Consider the following 14,772-nt stretch of genomic DNA (forward strand, 5'->3'; position numbering starts at 1 on the left):
TTCAATAAATATTTTTAAAGACATAATTAGATAAAATTACTAAGAAACATAATTATATGTTTTATCTCTGTGGTGATCATTTTATAGAGCACACAACTGGAGGTTATTAGTTTGGGTCCTACAAGAAGGAGATGCCAGCAGAGCATAAAACATTTAAGGATTTTATGTGGGGAAATGTCTGTGTAACAGAAAATGAGAAAGGTATCAGGGAAGGACAGGAGAGCCATCAACCGATCTGAGGGAAGGAAAGTTAGGTGAAAGCATCCTACACTGCAATTTAGTCTTAGGAAGTTTCGACAAGGCCATCTGGGGAGCTCATGATTTAGGACCTGCCTTAGTGGCCCTGCTATGCTCAGTCTTTGGCAAATGCAGCAAAGGATTTCAGAGCACGGCAGCTGGGACCCTTGGTCAATCTCACTCCCTAAAATTTACTCACAATGCACCTCTACAGTCAACCTCTCATGCTACCCTCAGCCCCTGAGAAACACTGATTGGTTTTCTGTCCTATAATTTTGACTTTTCCAGATTATCTTTTAAATGGTATCACATATTATGTAGCCTGCTGAATCATGCTTCTTTCACTTAGCATATGCATTCGAGAGACATTCTCATTTTTACACGCATAAATAGTTCATTTTTATTATTATTATTATTACTCAGTACTAGTCCATTGTATGGAGGTATCACAGTTTTCTTGTCCATTTGTCATTTGAGGACATTTGGTTTGTTTCAAGTTTGGGAGAATTATGAATAAAGCCACTATAAATATTTGTATATATGTTTTTGCGTAGACGTAAGTTTACCTTTCTCTTGGGTAAATACCTAGGAGTGGGATTGCTAGATCATATGGTAAGTATATGTTTAACATTACAAGAAACTGCCAAACAGTTTTCCAAAGTGGTTGTACCATTTTTGCATTCTTATCAGCAATGTGTGAGTGTTCTTTTTGTTCCATATTCATACCAGCACTTGGCATTGTCAGAGTTTTTCGTTTTTTGTTTTCAGTCTTTTCTTTTTGTTTTTAGCCATTCAAATAGTTGTGTAGTAATATCTCATTTTGGATTTAATTTACATTTTCCTAACAACTAATGATGTAGAGTACATTTTCATGTGTTTAGTTATGCTCATATATCTCTTTAGTGAAGTGCCTGTTCGAATATTTTTAAGTACTGTATGTTTTAATCCATGAAAAAAAAAATAAGCTTTCTGCCCCAATTATTTCTATGTTCAAATATTTTCTGTGCTTGGGTAATTGTTTTTATTTTACATAAAAACAAAAACCTTCAAGGAAGAGCCCCTCGTCTCTCCTCAAAATGTAAATCTGAGTGGGAGTACAAATTCATATAGCTTCCTGTGGGGTAATTTGCAAAAGCAAATGTTATAACATATTTAACCACCAGTAAAGCACAAGCACTGAACAGTCAGAATAAACACCAGTTATGGACTAACCATGTAGCCATACCAGGATAAATTGGTTGAATATTAGCCCCAGCTGATAGAACGTATCAAAATCCTTTAAAATATGTATGTTCTTTGATCTATAAATTCCTTATCTACTAATTTAGTATAAATAAATAAGGATATACCTAAAGATACATGTATATACACAATACACATACCAGCACATACATATATCCATCACAGTGTCATTTGTGACCTAAGAATGTTGAACATAATCTAGCTATCCAAGACTATGGAATTATTTAAATAAAATATATTATGCCCATACAATGGAGTACTGCATTGTTATTTAACATGACAATTCTGGTATGGATCTACTGACATTTAAAAAAAATGTGATCATGATAAATCATAAGAGATAGTGTATTGTACGTTCCTATTTAAGAATACATGTGTATATGGGTGTGAGCTTGCAAAGATTTGCAAAAAGAGTTAGCAATGATTATCTCTGAATAAGTCTGATAAATAGTGTTTTTCTCTTTGGTATTGTCTGATTATTCTGTAACAAGCATTGCTTCAGTAATGGAGGGAAGGGGAGAAATAAAAGCAAAGCATTAAAGAGAAATAAAAAACATAATAATTAATTATTAATATTGATGGATGAACCATCAAGAAAAAGTTAAAATGTGTTTGGTACACTCATTAAAGAAAGTAAATTCATATAAAATATTAAACTATTAAGCTAATTGAATAAGTTTCATTTGTATGGAGAAAACTTCATTCTTCAGCAATGCCAGATAAAAGAGATGGAGTGCATTTATGTGTACATGTATGCATCATTGTCCTAGTTTGCAAATGCTGGAGAATGCAAAACACCAGAGATGGATAGGCTTTTATAAAACGGGGGTTTATTTCGCTACACAGTTACAGTCTTAAGGCCACAAAGCGTCCAAGGTAACACCTCAGCAATTGGGTACCTTCACTGGAGGATGGCCAATGACGTCCGGAAAACCTCTGCTAGCTAGGAAGGCAGCTGGCGTCTGCTCCAAAGCTCCGGCCTCAAAACGGCTTTCTCCCAGGACGTTCCTCTCTAGCAAGCTTGCTCCTCTTCAGAACATCACTCCCAGCTACACTCCGATTCCTCCCACCAAGTCAGCTCATTTATATAGCTCCACCGATCAAGGCCCACCCTGAATGGGTGGGGCCATGCCTCCATGGGAACATCTCATCAGAATCATCTCCCACAGCTGGGTGGGGCACATTCCAAGCAAATCTCTGCCCCACAAGACCACAAAGATAATGGCATTTGGGGGACACAATACATTCAAACCGGCACAATCATGAATGCATGGGTGCCTGTCTTTGTGGTCTATGAAGCAAACCTGGGACTCCTTAGGCTTTTTCACTTAGTCATGAGACTATCTGATCTGGAGTGCAATGTTCTGATTCATCCCAAAGCCTGCACTGAAATTGCTAAGATATCCCTATTCTTATTTTGCTACAAGCATTGAGTTCACAGAGGAACTCACGCTTCAACAGTTGCCCTCAGTTTGGGTTCAAAGAGACCTACTTTTCCATTACATAGATACAGAAAGCATATGAACCTTTTAGTCACAAAGCACATGTCCCAAAGACACAATATTTCACAATAGAAATTTCAGACCTCAAACCATGGCTTTCATAGCTCGTCCAATTGTGTAGATTTTTTCCACTTTAAAGCTAGACAGATGATGCTCAGAGGATTTTTCCTTCCTTCCTTCCTTCCTTCCTTCCTTCCTTCCTTCCTTCCTTCCTTCCTTCTTCCTTTCTTATAGTCTCAGCCTTGCTGACAGCTCAGGGTCAAAATGATAAGCATTTTTCTAAACAGAAGGTATTTTCCAAGTCATTCAAAAGCACTATGTTTTTCAAAGAAATCTCAAGCAATATCAGAGCAATCTGATATGCCATGAAGACTCTAGTGATTTAGAAAGCACCAGCTTAATCTGTCAGTCAGATCAGAGAACAGAGAAGGAGCAGGAGAAACGACACACAACAACCTATTCCAGGGGCATGCTGGGTCCCACTATTGTCTCTTGTGGTTTCCTGGTATTTTTGTTAATGAATAGAAACAGTAGTAAATTCCACCAGGAGCTTGAAAAGATTTTTATTTCATTCTAGAGGCACAAAAGGAGGTCTCTTTGTGAGTTATTAAAGTATGGAGCCAAAAATCCAGCAGGCTCAGCAGAAATTGTCACAGTCCATGGGAAATGCTGATGGAAACCAAATCTACCTCCAAACCTCCAGAATAAAGAAAAGTAATGCTGTGTTTTTCCATTTCACCCTTGACTGGTTGATGACTGAAGGCAAAAGTATTAGTGGCATATTTCAAATAAAATGACAGCTAGGGTAAGAACCACTAACAGATATATTTGATCCACTTTGAGGTGAATATGGTAGAACTCAGGACAATAATAATCTACATAGTGTCATTTTTCAAGCTTATCCAAATTATAAAAAGTATTTCAGTCTTCTTTCATAGCAACATTAATTTACATTTTTATTATGAAAATTTTAAATATATAGAAATATAAAGATGGCGAGCACGTATTGAGTATTTATCATGGGCCAGATAGTTGTAAGAACTTTATACATATTAGCTAATTTAACCCTCACAATATCTAAGATAAGTATTATTACTCTTCCCATGTCAAAGAAAAGAAAACTAAAGCACTAGAAGGTTAATTAACTTTCCTAAGGTCACACATATTTAATGTGTTAAAACTTTGCTGTATTTACTTTAAATCTTTTGTTTTTTTAGAAATTTAAAAAAATACACATTATTGAAGTGTCCTTTTTATTCCTCACTGATCCTATTACTCCTGATGGCCCAGAAGAAATCACTATCCTAAAGATGGTGTGCATCCTTTTATTACATTTTGTACTTTTATTACATATGATTGCATCTTTAAACAATATGTAGTATTGTTTCATGTGAATCATTCTATATCTGCTTTTTTTCACTCAATGATTTTGTGATACAACCACTTTAAATCATATTAATACAGTACACTCCCTTAACTGCAGGATAGTATCCATTAGATGAATATACCACAATTTGATTATTCATTCTCCTACATGCAGTTATACAGGATGCTTCAAATTTTTCAATATTAGAAACAATGCCACTGTGAACATCCTTGCACTTGTCCCCTTGAGCAAATGTGGTTGGAATTGCTGAGTCATAGTTCTTCAGCAGCATCTTCAAATCTGCTAAGTATTACCACATTAGCACCTCTCCTGAATGTAACAATTTCCACTCCTACCAGTACTTCTTGGGATGACATTTGCTTTGGTTCCCAATCCTCACCGGTACATCTTACTGTTCTAAATTTTAGCCAATTTAGATGTGAAATGGTATATCTTTTTTTAATTTGCTTTCCCCTCATTATCAATGTGGTTGATCAGTTTTTCATGTGTCTGTTAGGCTAAACTTCATAAATTGTCTGTTTCATGTCTTTGCTCATTTTTTCTCTTGGTTTGCTTGTCTTTTCCTCATACGCATTTGTAAGACTCCATTATATGTTCTGGATAATAATTCTTTGTTGGCTGTATGTGTTGTAAATAATCTCTCAGTTTTTGGAGCTCATCTGTTCACTTGTTTATGATGCATGTTAAATTTTTATAACGTAAATGGTCCTTATAAATGGAATTGAGACACTTGCAAACACATGCTATATAAACTAGGCCCCTGAAGTACATTTCCCTGTTTTTACTGCTTTTATTATTGACACTACATTTCTTTTTTTTTAAATAGGTAGGATATGTACATAGCACAAGATTTAAATCCACAAAATGATTTACATAAACAGTGTTTTCTGTCTCCCAAGACACTCAGTTCCCCTACCTTAATGCAAGTACTAGTACTAATTTTTTTTGCATTTGTTTAGATAAACCACACATTTATGAACATTTATAAATACATTCTTTTCTTTCCACAGAAATGGGAGCATACTACACCATTCTATGCCTTGCAGTTTGCTCATAAAATATATATATCAGTACAGAACATACAAAATGCCCTCCTATTTTTTACACCTGCCTAGAAATCAAATGTACAAGGACAACTTGAGCCTAGTGGATAAGAATATATCAACTCCAGGGCATCACCCTTTGAGTCCCAGCTACTCTGTTTTAGGAGCAAGGTAGTTGTACTCTCTGTGTCTCGGATTCCTCTTTTGTAAAATGAGGATAATTATGGTTCCTATCTCTCATAGTTGCTGTGGGAGTTAAATTAGATTATATATGCAAAGTGCTTACTATAGTACTTGTTGAGTGCTTACTATACTACTTGTCATATAATAAGCACTTTAAAAAATTAGCTTTTATTATTCTCATGCACCACATTTAATTTAACCAATACTCTATTTATATATATATACATATTTTATTGAGCTATATTCACAATACCATGCAGTCATACAAAGTGTACATTCAATAGTTCACAGTATCATTATATAGCTGTGCGTTCATCACCAAAATTAATTTTTGAACATTTTCATTACCACACACACAAAAATAATAAGAATAAAAATTAAAGTGAAAAAGAACACTGGGTGCCTTCCCCCCCCCCCCATTTTTCTACTCATCCATCCATTCGCTGGACAAAGGGGAGTGTGGTCCATATTCACCAATACTCTATTAAAGGACACTTCCAAACTTCCAAACTTTTCTCTTATAAACAATGCTGTCATGACTATCTCTGTATACATTAATTATGCACACGTATGAGTATACTGTATGATCAATACCTAGAAAATATATAGTAGGGTCAAAGGTTACATGAATTTCTTGTTTAGATAGATAGTGCAAAATTACCCTCCAACAGTTTGCATTACTTTCCCATCAGTAATTTATGAGAGCATATTTCCCCATATTTGCTTGCTTTGTGTTATCGAACTTTTCATCTTTGCCAATTTAACATAATGGAAAAAATGGTAGGTTATTATGATTTTATGCTTGCCTTTTTCATATTATGTATGAAATGTTTTCATCTATTTGAGTCATTTTTTTTTTCCTTTTTGGTGAGATTTTCTCAATTTTAATCAGCCCATGGTCTTTTTCTTTATTGATTTATTGAATATTTTATATATTAAAAATTTAGACCTTTGCCATAATTTGTTTCAAATATTTTTTCTGGTTTTGTCATTTGTTTTTATTTATGATATATTTTAGATTTTATTTTCATAAAATTATATTTCATCATTTTTATGGATTTTAAGGGTTTTGTGTCATTCATAGAAAGGGCTTTCCATCACCAAGGTTATAAAACCATCTCCTGTGGTTCCTTATGGTACTTTTATGCTTTAGTATTTAAGCGTTCATATCTCTGATCTATCTGGATTTATTTTAGGTAAGGTAGGGGTCATTCTTTATATTTTTTCTCTAAGATGCCAGACAGTCGTCCTTTAACAGTTTATTGAATAATATATCTTTTCACCATTGATTTGAAATACCACCGTTATACTAAAATCTCAAATGTATTGAATCTTTTTAATAACTTTCTGTTCTTTCTATGCCTACAACAGTATCATACATAATTAAAGTACATTTATTGTAGCATCATAATATTTAATGTTTGATCAGCAAATCCCCCTAAAGTCTCTGTATCTCTCTCTCTTTTTGCTAGAATTGTCCAGGATATCCTTCCTTGGTCATTTTTCCATAAGGATTTTAGAATCAACTGACTAGTTAAAATAGTAACAAAAATATCCTATTGGATATTAAATTTATGGATTAACTTAGGGAGAAGTGTCAGCGTCATAATAGTCTGTCATCCTATCCAAGAGCATGGTATGATTTACCTTTTGTCCAAATCTTCTTTGTATTCTTTAGTTGTATTTTAATTTTTCCATGCAGAGTTTATACATTTCTTGTTCATTTTAATCCTAGCATTTTATCTCATCACTATTACAAATGGGTTTTTCTTTATTAAATCTTCTAACTGGTTGTCCGATTTTCTTATAAACAGATCTGACTCTCCATAAAAATTCTTTACCCACACATGTCATCAAAATCCTGTTTACTGGCCTTTACCTAGAAGCTCTGAGTTCACCAAGGAGTACCAACCAAAAGTCACTAAAATATCATTACAGTAATGAAGGTAATGTAGAGCTTCTATTTAATTTAGAGACTTGGTATACAAATTCAAATAAAAGCTAAAGAGGGCTTTATTCAAGACCATCAATGTTTTCAGTGACTCCTGTGTTCCCATAATAAAGTATTTCCTTAATTATATCTCAATTTTCCATACTATGACATGAAATGAAAAAACAACTTAACTCGTCAGCTTTAATGTAATATATGAAATCTTTTTGAATTTTGGGTATACTCAGTATGGCTGACATGCCTTAAGTTGGCCCCAATATCCTGCCCTCCTATAACATACTTTAAAGTGGAAGCAACTATGACTGCTTATAGCCAATAGAATATGGCAAATACTCCCTTGATTAGGTTACATCACAAGGCAAAAGTGATAGCATAGTCACTTGTGATTCACACCTGTGATTACGTTACTTTATATCAGATTCTGTCTTAGCAGACTAGAGGGAGGGTTTCTCCTGCTAGCTTTGAAGATGCAAGCTGCTATGCTGTAAGGGGACCATGTGTCAAAGAACTTTCAGCAGACTTTAGGGGTTGAGAATGGCCCTATCTGACAGCCAGCAAGAAAATGAGGACCTCACTCCTACAGCCACAAGGAACTGAATTCTACCAACAATCACACAAGCTTAAAAGAGGTTGGATCCCAAGCTCCAGCTCAAAATGCAGCCCAGCTGATGCTTTGTTTGCAGCCATGTGACAACCTGAGCAGAGGACCTACCTAAGTTGTGCCTGGACTCCTAATCCACAGAAACTGTGAGATAATAAATGTACGTTGTTTGAAGCCACTCTGTTTGTGGTAATTTATTTAGCAGCAATAAAAAATTAATGTGCTAAGTCAAATCTCCTGAACATTCCAACTAAAAACAGTATATATCTTACAGTTTAGTAAATTTAAGGTACAGATTAATTCTGAGAAAAATATCAGTATCACATACATTCATTCTCTCTCAAATTTACAGTGCTATGAGTAGGAAATTCCAGAAATGCTCTCAGACACTCTAAAGCTTAAAACTTTGGCATAACTAAAGTTTCAAGCTTTCATATCACATACTTCAAAACCTAAACTAAATGTTATTCATCAGCATTCAGAATTTGTCTACTTTGAAGTCTTTTGTATGTGCAAGAGTCTATTTAAAAACCAAAGTATTATATTCATTATAACTGAAGAATGGGGGTAAATGAGTCTTATTTTAAAGTAATTGAAATGCTTCATTTATCTCTGCCTCCTACCTCTTCAGCTATCCCTGGGGTATGATTTTCAGTGCTTCTTTTTTCTTTTCTTTTGTTTTTTTTGTTTTCTTTTCTTTTTTTATGGTCAGAGATACAACCATAATAGCCTACCCCTGGTTATAGCTGTAATAACATTTCCTTGGCAAACCCAGTTTTCCAGAGTTTCACTTAGTACAACTATTTGAACACTTACAACCAAGCATATGGGTTCAAACTTGACATTTGTTATCTCAGTCTTAAAGCAAACTGTTCCATCTCTTTCAAAAAGAACATTAAGATATTGGCTTACAGAAAACAAGTTGGCTAACTGAACCCTTTGAATGTTTGCAGTCCTAGAAATCAAAAATATCCCTTCCATTAAAAGTTGTTTTCTTTTTCTTCCCTGACATATTGTCAAAGGCTATGAAATTAGTGACTGACATGCTATTTGAACCTAAATCCTGGTACATTATTCCTCCTCAGTCACTCAAAGAAAGGGATCATATTCAAAGTCAAGTTTTAAAGAGATCCTGTAGAGTATAGGCAAGGGTTTTCTGGAGAGGATGGGAATTTATACCGCCTTAATTTAAAGGAACTGGCCCTCCACTCAGGATAGAAAGAGAAGCAAATGAGAGAAGCAAGGCCAGCATCTACTTATTTGTAAGTCTCCATGGAATCTAAAAATAAGTTGTATTCATCATACATGGTTTTATGTCTTATATTGTAATTACCTTTAGTTATCCCCAAACCTTCAGGGAAGCCAGTAAACCATAGCCTTATATTAGTAGTCCTATTGTGAATTAATTATAACAAAATATACATTCTGGGGAATAAGACTGAAAGGAAAAGGGAATCTTCACCAAGACCCACCCTTGCCTTAGACTAGCACAGCAATACGTGAATATAAACAGTTAACATTTAATGACTTACTATGTGCAAAATACTTTATATATTGACACAAACTGCTTCAAGTTGGGCTCCCCAGAACCCAACTGAGGCAACGATTTACATGAAAATGGTTTAACAGAAAGTGTTTCAGGGAGGAGCCAGTAAAGTGAGACTAGAAAGTAAAGGAGGCCAATCAGGGAAGGTAACTCAGTCCTACAGAGAGCTCTGGTATAAAACATCCCTGCAAGTTATCCCCATCATGGGGCAAGGGCACTGGAGTATGTAGACTCGACATGTTTCAGTCATTGGTTAAAGTTGATGGGATAGAGAGAGAAGTAAACTCCCAGGTACTTCTGTGTCTTCAGTGCAAGCAAAGAAGGTTCTGGCCTAACAACAAAGGCAACAGGTGCTGGTCTGTTGGGAATGAAAGCTCATGTGGAGGCTGCATGAAAGAAAATGGTAAAGAAATCCAAGAAGATGTGGAAAAGCATGTGCTACATAATGGAACAACCCCATAAGGTGGCTATTAATTGTATATTCATTTTACAGATGAGGAAACTGAAATGCAGAAAGATTAAGGGAGATGCCTAAGATCAGACTGCTGATAAGTATCAGAGCCAGGATTTGAAATCAGACCATTTGGCTCCAGAGTCTGCACTCTAATCTACTACATTACTAAAGCAAGTTCTAAGCATGCAGAAGTCAGAACTCAGGAACCAAGCAACAATAGAGAATAACTGAGATGCGGTTCAAATACATAAAGGAAGGGTAACCCTTGGTTGTGGAAAGAGGGTAATCAGATCTTTCTATTAAGTAGTGTTCCAGTTTGCTAATGCTGCCATCATCAAAATACCAGAAATGGATTGGTTTTTATAAAGGGGGTTCATTTGGTTACAGAGTTACAGTCTTAAGGCCATAAAGTGTCCAAGGTAACGCATTAACAACTGGGTACCTTCACTGGAGGACAGCCAATGGCATCTGGAAAACCTCTGTTTGCTGGGAAGGCACATGGCTGGTGCCTGCTCTGGAGTTCTTGTTTCAAAATGGCTTTCTCCCAGGATGTTGCTCTCTAGGCTGCAGCTTTCTGGGGCAAACTCTGGGCTAATACCTCCAAAGCATCAACAAAACTCTGCTTTCAATGGCTGTCTTCAAAATTTCTCTGTAATTTGCAGCTCCTCTTTGAGCTCCTGTGCATTCTTCAAAGTGTCCCTCTTAACTGTAGCAAACCCGCTCCTTCTGTCTGAGCTTATGTAGTTCTCTAGTAAATTAATCAAGGCCCAAGGCTGAATGGGCAGGGCCACACTTCCATGGAAATTATCTAGTCAGAGTTATCACCCACAGTTGGGTGGGTTGCATCTCCATGGAAACACTCAAAGAATTACAATCTAATCAACACTAATATGTCTACCCACACAAGATTGCATCAAAGATAATGGTGTTTTGGGGGACATAATACATCCAAACCAGCGCAAGTAGGTAGAGCCTAGCCAGGCATCAGACACTTGAGTTACATGTAACATTCGCTTTCACTTTAACCTTGCAAGGGAGAGAAATTATTGCAGGCAGGGAAGTAGCTGTAGGAAGAAAGCAGGACCAAAAGAAAATATTCCCTCTCCCTTCCCCTTTCCTCCATAATTCCCACTTCTTCTTTCTCTTCTACATACACACACACACACACACACACACACACACACACACACATATAATAGAAAAAATTGGCAGAGACATTAAACTCAGCTACATAGCAAGTCAGAGGGCTTTTTGTAAATTAAGCTCACCTATCAAAATAGCTTCAATAACAGATTTTTAATTAATATTAAACATTAGTTCATTGGATACATAATTTAAGCAGATTTGAGTTTCATAAGTTTCATAAAGTATCTCTCTTTTTGACAATCAGGGTATCCCTAAACCAACCAATTGGATATTTAAATATTGTAAATTTTCAGTTTTTAGAGTCTCCTTCCCATGGGTTTCAGCAACAGAGCAGACTGAGGAATATAGATTCCCCTCACATTACCAAAATAGAGAAATGCTGAGGAAAATATAACACCCAAATTAGAACTACATAGCTGGGTAATGATAAATAGAAAGGGTAAATGCCAGTAATGAAGACGGAACTTGGAGCCAGAGATATAACTGAGGAAGCTGATGCCATGGATTGGAGGGCAAGGACCAGACAGGTGACACAGAAGACACAGAAAGCCAAGTCCTGGAATAGACTTTTTCCATGACAGGAAACCCAGGAGAGAAAAAAAAAAAAACCCACACCCCCCAACACAGGCAAATGATCTCTACTTGGATCTCCAGGTGGAAGAAAAAAATCTCCCTCAGGTAATTTAAATCCCAAGTCTGAACCACCCTAGGGTGTAAATATAGCAATTGGCCTAAGCATATAGAAGCAAAGAAATAAAACATATTAGAGACACCAGAAAGCGATCACATATACATGGGAACTGGATTTATGACAGAGATTACATTCAAAAAAATTAGAAGAGAATGAAATAGCCATCATTCATACATTGGTAAACCACAGGACAAAATAAAATAAACTGAGCTCTCCATTTCACACCATACCAAAGAATATATTCCAGAGAGGTTAAAAAAAAAAGTTAAAAAAATTATCTTTCAAAGATCATGCAGGAGAATACTTTTATGACACTTGCTTAGGGGAATATTTCTTAAACATGGCATAAAAAACACAAGCCATAAAGAAAGAGATGGACAAACATGTGTGGTAGATTGTACCACTGTGAAAATAATTGCTGTCCCTCTCTCCCAGGCTCACCTGCAGGAGATTATATACCTCCAATCCATGCCACTTGCTTTGACCAATGAAACATGAGTGAAAAGTGATGTGTACCACTTACAATCCGAAGCTTAAAAAAACTTCCTGTGAATCTGCTGTCTCTTTTTGTCTCTGCCACAACATCAGCATATCCAAGATAGGGGCTGATTCTTCGGGTATGGCCCCAGGGGTGAAGAGTATATAAAACAGTGCCAGCCATTCATCTGAATATGAATGAGAAAACAACTTGTGTTACTGTAAACCCTGAGATTGGGAGTTGTTTCTTACCACACATGATTTAGCTTACACCAACTAAAATGCTGAGCTACAATAAAACATAATAAGCTCTGTATATTGTGGCAACCCGTGGCCTGAGCAAAACAGGCCTGCAGATGTTTGGTGCACAGCAGTCTGTATAACCTAGGCAGCTAAATGTTTAACCTATTGTCTTTCTAAGCCAGTAAAGAGAAAAAGGGTAAACTGACCTTAAAATGTAACTTCATGGGGAGCAGGCCGGAAGTGAGAGGCTCTTAGTCTCACAAAAAGAGCAAAATGTAATTTTTCAAGTGTTATTCTAGTCTTTCCTGCACCACCTTTCAGGTCAGAGTGATCTGTTCCCGCATCTATGCTTCCCCCACCCTTAGGAAGGCCTTTGTTTTAAACCTTTATAAAAGGCTTTCTGTCCTCTTTGTTTTGTGTGGTCGACCTCCCTGCGAATGTGATGCCTGCCCGGCCTGAGAGAGCCATCATGATCTCTCCACAACTTCTCACCCTGTAAGTAAGCCCTGAATAAAAGTTCATGTATCAGAAAATGCTTGTTGCCTTCTTTGGCCTCTGGACTGGCATGGCCCTCATGGGCTGCAACATATGTATATATAAAGATCCCGTAAACAGATTTGGTTATGAGAAGATATTTTCAATGTACATAATCAACAAAGAATTAGTAGATAGAAAACATGAAGAATATCTACAAATGAATAAGAAAAGAAAAATAATTCAAGAGAAAAATGGGCAAAAAAATGTGAATAGCTTTATCACAGAAATGATTAACCAAATTGTCTATAAAAATACTAAAATAAACCTAATGTCATTACTGATTGGGAAATACAGATTAAAAAGAAAATGACTTACAGTCCATGCCCAAAAGAATGGCAAAAAAATTTTAATCTAACAATATAAAGTATTGTGAGAATGTGAAACAAAAGAAACTATCATAGACTGCTGGGGACAGGGTTGACAGATTGGTACACCCACTGTGGGGAAATATTTGACAGTATCTAATAAAGTTCCAGAAATGCCACTTCTAGGTACACACCCAAGAGGAACTCTTTCACATGTACACAAGTTAAAAAGTACAAAAAAGGCCTCATTACTTATAATAGCAAAAAGAGTTTAAACAACCTCAATTCTATTAACTAGAGAATAGATTTTAAAAATTAAATATTACAGCATGGTAATGCCATACAATAATTAAAATAAATGAACTAGAACTGTACATGTCAACACGTATAGATGTCAAACATCTTCCATTGATTGAAAAACAGCAAGGTGCATAATATGTATGTGTGTGTATACTAGGATACCACTTAAATTTAAATTTAAAATGCTTCAAACAATACTGTGTGTATGTTCGTATGTGTACTGGTGGTTCGTATATAAGTAACAAAGTCTAAAAACATGGAAAGGAGAGATAGTGAGTATAATGGTTAACTCCGGGGAGACACATAAGGAAATGAAATATGTTGAGAGGCAGGATTCGTTTTATCTGTAGTACATATTTCTTTAAAAATGTTCTGAAGCAAATACGGCAAAAAAAATGTTGACATTTGTTAAATCGGGTAGTGAATAGGAGTACAATGTACTTCTTTTGAGTTTTGAAATATTTCATAAAACAAGATAGAATTTGAAGGGCTCCTTATTAAACAGAAAAAATAATCAGTTAAAAAGTTGAAGCAGAATATTTTTTCAAAAATCCAACAACATATAAATTAGGACAAACACAGAGCAACAGAACTCAGGCCACACCAGCTTTCTAGCAGCGGTCAGTTAGAATCCCTGATTGCCCAGGATGGTGGCAGGGCACGTGTGAAATACTACCGAAGGAATTGGGAATGTTAAACCTGGGAAGAAAAGACTCAAAGGGACAGAGCAGCTTCCTTCAGATATCTGAAAGGTTATTATGTGGGAAATGGAATAGGAAGTTTCTGTATGCTACCATTATGTAGAACTGTGGTCAATAAATGGAAGCTTCAGGAAGACTTCAGCACAATCTAGTCAAGAATTGTCTAACAGAGTTTTCCAAAGGTGGAAAGGAGTATTGGAAGACAAGAATTCCTTACCAGTTCCAG

General features: G+C 36.0%; 1 protein-coding gene across 5 annotated transcripts in view; it reads right to left on the reverse strand.

Moving 5' to 3' along the window:
• The window catches only part of MAPK10 (mitogen-activated protein kinase 10), a 719,417-nt gene that overhangs the window by 516,018 nt on the left and 188,627 nt on the right, over positions 1 to 14,772 (reverse strand). For 4 of the 5 annotated variants that reach the window (XM_037830184.1, XM_037830182.1, XM_037830186.1 and 1 more), the window contains one exon: positions 12,507 to 12,648. The exons of the other annotated variant lie outside the window; for it this stretch is intronic. The gene's annotated coding sequence lies outside the window, so the exon portion shown is untranslated. The remainder of the gene's footprint in view (positions 1 to 12,506; positions 12,649 to 14,772) is intronic. 5 annotated transcript variants of the gene reach the window in all.

This window comes from Choloepus didactylus, chromosome 3 (assembly GCF_015220235.1).
Source record: "Choloepus didactylus isolate mChoDid1 chromosome 3, mChoDid1.pri, whole genome shotgun sequence".
NCBI classification, from domain to species: domain Eukaryota; kingdom Metazoa; phylum Chordata; class Mammalia; order Pilosa; family Megalonychidae; genus Choloepus; species Choloepus didactylus.